Genomic DNA, 6,871 nt, shown 5'->3' on the forward strand with positions numbered 1-6,871 from the left:
CCTAGTGTAAAATGATATTTTTATTGGATCGGAAACAATCGAGCCGCTTTTCCCCGAACGTGGAAGCTGAGGTGCAAAGAGCCCATTACCACTATTATTAGTATTTGAAAACAGCTGTAGCCTATTAGAAAAAGACAGTTATCTTTTTGTTATTTTATTAAAAGATTTTGTCAGTTTTGTCACTTTAACAGCTAAAAAAATATTGTATTCACTATTGGCACTTAAAGCCAATTTAGTAAATAAAATGTCAAGAGCGATCTCCTATTGGGTTCAACTACTGTCAATCAAAGCTGTTTCACACTTATGCCCCGCTATTGGCTACATCAGGAAATGCAGACTTGTGATTGGGTGAGCCGAGAAAGTTCCGCCCTCAAAGTTGCGCACGCTTACAGGAGAACACATAGCTGAGTGATTAAATCGATGCGTTAAAGTTATAAAAATGTGTTTAATTTATGAATTTTTCTTCACATTTCTAATCTGAAGATATTATATGAAGCAGATGTCGCAGCCATGAAGATCGAATTGTCGAAAAAGCGGAGTTTTGATTCCTATTTCGCGACTTGGTGAGTTGTCAATATTGAGTTAAGGCGGCTATTTGCTGGCTAGCAGCTAGCTAAAGTTGAGTTGTAAAATTCAGAAGTACATTTTTAAACTTTTATGTGGCTTTTTACTTAAAGTAAACTGGAAATGTATTTGCTGTTTTAATCATTAATGTGAAGCTATGTCGCTGTTTGAGTTTAGTACCTGATATTTTTTTCTTTTTTGAATAATCAATGTGGCGATGTTCCTGGAAGGCAGTAATGGGGGAAAAAGAAAATTTGTTTGTTTAAAAATACATTTTACCAAATTGCTAAATGTAAATGTGCTTACCTCAGAATTTAAAGTTATTTTACCCTTTTTAAAGCTGTTTTATTTTTACAAAAACCATTTTATAGCCATAATTGGTGGTTAAAAAGTTTAATATTTAATTATAATAATAATATTTATTTTATAAATAAATGTATGAATGTTGCACAGTGAGGAAATTTTGCTATCCTGTTATAATAGTGTTTTGTGGTTTTTATGATATATTTTTCAGCAGTTAAGAGTGATATATATTCCTTTTACTTGTTGCTAGATTGCTGTATTTTGTGTTGGTCAGGTTTTTGAGAGTCCAAGAAATGAGTTGGATGTTTTCTGTGGCGAGCCGGACCAGGGCACATCACACATCGTCCTTTTCTGATTGTGGTGAATCAGAACATCTTATGGAGGATTCATCGGTGTGGTAGGGCTGACTTTCAGAGCAAACTTTATACAGCCAATCCAGGAGCGTAATCCAGCTTCCTTGGTGCTGATTGGCTGTAGCCTCAACATTGGAAATAGAGAAGACTGGATGTTTTCCTCTGCGGTAGCTCTAACATGGTTTCTATTGTGTATTGATGCATATTATTACGTATATTTAGTGTTTCAACTACTAAAATAGGCAAATAGAAATGTTTATAGAGGGTATCTCTATGTTACCCCTTTACAACCACTAATTTATATAGGGTTATAAATGAGTGGTTTATAACCCTATATATCAATCAATCAACTCATATTGATTGATTGGTTAATCAATATTAATCAATTAATATTGATTAATCATACCTTAAAGCTGTAGTATGTAAAATTTATTTTTAAAAAAGGTTTTTTTACAGATTTGTTAAAACTGCCACTATGTTGTGGCAGTTTGATATAAGTCAGATAGCTGCTCCTGCCAGTGCTACTATTATCTGCAGACATGCTCTGCTTTTGGTCAAAACAGTGCATTTCTTCTGCATTTGGCTATCAATCACCCTTGTGTATGTTCTGATCAATGTGCTAAAGGTGTAGAAGCAACTTACCATTACAGTAAGATTGTCTATACGCTATTATCGGTGACCATGCTGACATTTACATGTCACAGTAAACTTTGTACAGTAAGTAACGTTCAGCCCTTTCGACTTGAACCGGAGCCTGTTGTAATGGGAGACAGTGCAAGAATGGAAATGAAGACCAAACACATTTCTGCTGCTCCTGCTTGGAAATGGCAGCCCAGCAGGAAAGAGCTCCAGTTTCAAAATCAAGCTAAGGTAAGGATTGAAAACATTTTCTCAAATATTTTATAATGTTTTTATAGGCTTACTGATGCTTCATTTCACTTGAAGCATTCTTTCAATATCTAAATTTTGATTGGATTCATATTAGCTCCTGCTGCTGATTTTAGCTCTTAATTATTTTAGCTCCCGCTATTGATGTTAGCTCCCGCTATTGGTTTTAGTTCCCGCTAATGATGTTAGCTCTCGCTATTGATGTTGGCACCCTCTACTGATGGTAGCATCCGCTATTGATGTTAGCTTCGGCTATTGATGCTAGCTCCTTCTGTTGGTACTTGCTTCTGATATTGATGTTAGTTCCCGCTATAGGTTTTCACTCCACTATTGGTTTTATCTGCTGCTATTGATTTCAGCTTCTGCTAAATATGTTAGCTGTCGCTATTGAGTATAGCACTTGCTAATGATGCTAGCTCTCGTTATTGTTAATTCCCACTATTGATTTCAGCTCTGTCTAATGATTATAGCTCCTGCTAATGATGTTATCGACCGCTAATGATGTTGTCCTCCGCTAATGATGTTAGCTGCCACTAATGATATTATTCTCCACTACTGATGTTATCCTTCACTATTGATGTTATCCTTCGCTAATGATGTTAGCCTCCGCTAATGATGTTATCCTCTGCTAATGATGTTATCATCCGCTATAGATGTTATCCTCCGCTAATGATGTTAGCCTCTGCTAATGATGGTATCCTCTGCTAATGATGTTATCCTCCGCTAATGATGTTATCCTCCGCTAATGATGTTAGCCTCTGCTAATGATGTTATCCTCCGCTATTGATGTTATTCTTCACTATTGATGTTATCCTTCGCTAATGATGCTAGCCTCCGCTAATGATGTTATCCTCTGCTAATGATATCATCCGCTATTGATGTTATCCTCCACTAATGATGTTAGCCTCTGCTAATGTTATCCTCCGCTATTGATGTTATCCTCTGCTATTGATGTTATCTCTGCTAATGATGTTAGCCTCTGCTAATGATGTTATCATCTGCTATTGATGTTATCCTCCGCTAATGATGTTAGCCTGTGCTAATGATATCATCCGCTATTGATGTTATATGTTAGCCTCCGCTAATGATGTTATCCTCTGCTAATGATATCATCCGCTACTGATGTTATCCTCCGCTAATGATGTTAGCCTCTGCTAATGATGTTATCATCCGCTATTGTTATCCTCTGCTATTGATGTTATCTCTGCTAATGATGTTAGCCTCTGCTAATGATGTTATACTCCACTATTGATGTTATCCTTCACTATTGATGTTATCCTTTGCTAATGATGTTAACCTCCGCTAATGATGTTATCCTCTGCTGATGATATCATCTGCTATTGATGTTATCCTCCGCTAATGATGTTAGCCTCTGCTAATGATGTTATCCTCCGCTATTGATGTTAGCCTCTGCTAATGATGTTAGCCTCTGCTAATGATGTTATCCTCTGCTATTGATGTTAGCCTCTGCTAATGATGTTATCCTCTGCTATTGATGTTATCCTCTGCTAATGATGTTATCTCCGCTAATGATGTTAGCCTCTGCTAATGATGTTATCCTCCGCTAATGATGTTATCCTCCACTATTGATGTTATCCTCTGCTAATGTTGTTAGCCTCCGCTAATGATGTTTGCTCCGGCTATTGATGTTTCCTCATGCTATCGATGTTAGTTCATGCTAATGATGTTAGTTCCTGCTAATTGTGTTAGCTCTAGCTAATGCAGTAGATCACAAGCTGATCACATTAACTTAGTTGCATATCAACACGTGTGTAATGGGGCATGAAAACGTTGAGGCAGTTTGTCTTAGTATAGTGGTTTTGTTGCTGCCCTCATCGTTCTCCAATACCTTACTTACTTGTGTTTTGTTTAGACTCCCGTCCACTATGACCTACCTGTTCCAGCAGGTAGGTCATTGTGGGTGAGAAGAATGGTGATCCCGGAAAGTGAAAATCTTATAAATGTGAAGTAGCTCCCAGTCTCAACAAAGTTGGTGACCCCTGTTTTATGGTAATAGGAAAATTGCCTCATACCTGTGCCAATGTGTTCAACTAGTCATAGATCCCTTTAAAAATGTAAAATGAGGAAAACCCATTCAAACAAACTTGAAATTACTGCATAACATCATACTGATGGACAAAATTTGGTAGCTTTTTAATATAAAAACATCAATAATATACTCCTTAAGGATTGAAAATGAATTAGCAATAGCATTTGATTGTCAAAATTAATGTTGAAGTCCTGCAAAACATCCAGTAGATTGATAAACTTTATTTATGCCTAAAAGCTATTAAACAGCACTGCAGTATGTTTCTATCATGTCCATTTCAGCCCTGAGTTCTTTTGATTTCTCTGATGGACCATTTAACAACATCCACCTACATTGTCTTTAAAGAATTGTAAACAGAAGATGAGCTTTCATTGATGAATGCAATAATAAGACAAGATGAGGATGAAAGAGACAAAGTGTACTCCAGCAATCAAACACCACCATTCCTGCAAAAACCAGCACCCACCAACATTTACCAACAACAATCCTTCTGTTTGAATTAATGTATGTGACACATGAGGTAGAATTATTTTGAGCCATTTAATAATCAAGGAATCTGAGTGAAGAAAACATTTATTACATGGTGCTCTTGGCATGCAGAGATGTTTCTAAGTCTCCAATTTGTCCAATCAAATTGGACAAATTGGAGATTTGAGTAAACTTAAATCTGGTGGAGATGTGGTGACTTGAGTTCATTTGAGTTAAAGAACTCATCGTCCTGATTAAGAAATTGGGACGCAAATACTCAGGCCAGCCCATCTTGTACCAACACCATGCCACATTCAAAGTAATTGAAGTCCCCTTTCTTCCTCATTCTGATCCCCAGTCTGAACTTAAGCAAGTTGTATTCATCATGTCTAGAGGTCTAAAATCATCAACAGAATGCTGCTCTGTCACTGCCTGATTAACAGATGTACCTGATAATTACCCATTTTAAACAAATTTACATATTTTCATTCAATAAACACAAAAAATTGTGCAGCAGCTTCTCTACAATTTTGATGTTTATCATCAATAGGTTGTTTATTGTTGCCCTTGAGCATTTTATTGATCATGTCTGCATTTTATCACTGAAATCAACTTGTTATAACATGAATATAAAGACCATTCAGGTATTTTGTTTCTGTGGAAACACAACATTTGAAACAAATCTCATTATTCCAAAAAGTTCTCCACCGAGTCCCATGAGGAGCTTTGGTCCACATTCAGAGAGCTGTCCGAAGTGCAAATGCAGCTACGATTTCCCAGTCACCAGCTTGTCACAGATTTCAACGATTAAGATTTGCTTTTTGTGGTTGTAGAGTGAGTTTGGGTGAAATTTAAGGTGTTCAGTGTCACAGCAACCTGATAGTGTTTCAGGTGCAGATCGACTGATGTAGTGAGAAGATGTAGCTGATGGAATAACCTAGGTAGCGCAGTGGAGTCAGATTACTATGCTATTGGGCTCTTTAGAGGTTCACAGCTCTCGCCTTATGCATACAGCGAGGGCCTGAAATTTGCTATTTGGCCATGCCCAGCAGCCAGCGTTGACAGAATTCATCATGTCATTTTATGTCACTTGGAACAGGTTTAAACCCATATGAATCAAAGAGTAAAAGTAAGACATCCAGCAGAAAAAACAGGTGACTTCCTGCTGGAAGTGGGCAGGGCTACTGTGATGCCATCAGTTGATGTGAATGTGATGAGGGCTGGTCTGTAATGAGACATGGAAAGTTTGATGCATCTCTGACCTTGCATGTTGAAGTTATTGCACCTTGATGTTTCATGGTCGCCGTACGTCGCCGGGAAGTGCTGCTGAACGCACTGATGTGAATTGCCTGGTGGATGGGTGCGGGAACTGCGCGAGAGCGTCTGCGGCGGTGAGTGGGCGTCGTCGCCGGAGCTCCCATGGTCGCCACAAGGCCAGAGCGGCGTTGAGCTGTGAGGGCCATTCGAGGCTGCTTGCAGAATTATTTTAAATATGTTATCCTACTTGTCACCAAAGATACTAAGGATTAAATATCGTATTTTCCGCACTATAAGGCACACCGGATTATAAGGCGCACCTTCAATGAATAGCCTATTTTAAAACTTATTTTCATATATAAGGCGCACCGCATTATAAGGCGCATAGAATAGACCAGTGGTCTCCAAACTACGGCCCGTGGGCCGGATCCGGCCCGCCTCCACATTTGGTCCGGCCCCCTGAACAATACCAGAGCGTTCAGATTTTTTTTCATATACCGTATTTTCCAGACTATAAGCCATTTATATGTGGATTTTTCTTCAACCACCAGGGGGCTCTTTAGCAGGAAGTGAATCATTGGAAGTCAAAATTGGAAATAAAAGAAGAAAGCACCCATTAAAACGGAATTAGGTTTTAATAGGGAATTGAAATTTGAGAATGTTGTTGATCAGTTAAATAGCATTGAGGGGAAAAAGATTTTTCTTTTTTTTTAAATATTGGGATCATTATGAGAATTTGAGGTATAGATATTAGGATCCACTAGATGGCAGTAGTGCAACAATAATGGATGCAAGCTGCTGTTGAAATCTAAAGAAGAAGAAGGAGGAGACCCTTTTCATTTAATACATGCCAGTAGCAGACACGAAGGATCAGCACTTTTACTGTTATAGTTACCGTTCGGAAACTACCGTAATCAGTTCAGTTAAATCTAAACTTGGCAACGTTTTCTTTTTCAACCGATATTCAATTGACCTGTTATGACTCAAA

Source organism: Poecilia latipinna, unplaced genomic scaffold, assembly GCF_001443285.1.
Source record: "Poecilia latipinna isolate Pla-1442-1.1 unplaced genomic scaffold, P_latipinna-1.0 Scaffold1435, whole genome shotgun sequence".
Taxonomy (NCBI): domain Eukaryota; kingdom Metazoa; phylum Chordata; class Actinopteri; order Cyprinodontiformes; family Poeciliidae; genus Poecilia; species Poecilia latipinna.